The following is a 501-nucleotide window of genomic DNA, read 5'->3' on the forward strand; positions in this document are numbered from 1 at the left end:
TATACTTCTGCAGTAAGCATGCATCTGCATAACAATGCCAACATGAAGAATTGACAGCTGAACTGTGGGTATATTACACATGAACACATGAAGCTGCCTTATATGGAATCAGACCCTTGGTCCATCAAAGTCAGTATTGTCTACTCAGACTGGCAGCGGCTCTCCAGGGTCTCAGGCAGAGGTCTTTCACATCACCTGCTCACCTAGTCTCTTTAACTGGAGATGCCAGGGATCTAACCTGGGACCTTCTGCATGCTAAGCAGATGCTCTACCACTGAGCCACAGCCCCTCCCTCTATGTGTTGTGATGGGTTGTAAAAAATAGTGGCTGCCACCTCATCTGGGACACACACATACCGTTTCCCTACGTTCCATTGATTTCAGTGAAGCTTTTTTTCTAAATAAAGTCCAAAGTACACATCACTCTTGTCACAGGAATGCACCCCAAATGGCTTCCTCAGCGGCAAATTTGTTACTGGCTGCTATTTGGACGCATGGATAA

General features: G+C 46.1%; 1 non-coding gene across 1 annotated transcript; it reads right to left on the minus strand.

The window, feature by feature from the left end:
• Positions 1–217: 217 nt before the first annotated feature.
• TRNAA-AGC (transfer RNA alanine (anticodon AGC)) lies at positions 218–289 on the minus strand. Its single transcript has one exon. It is a non-coding gene; the product is annotated as a tRNA-Ala (tRNA).
• Between the last annotated feature and the right edge of the window lie 212 nt (positions 290–501).

Source organism: Euleptes europaea, chromosome 6, assembly GCF_029931775.1.
Source record: "Euleptes europaea isolate rEulEur1 chromosome 6, rEulEur1.hap1, whole genome shotgun sequence".
NCBI lineage: Eukaryota > Metazoa > Chordata > Lepidosauria > Squamata > Sphaerodactylidae > Euleptes > Euleptes europaea.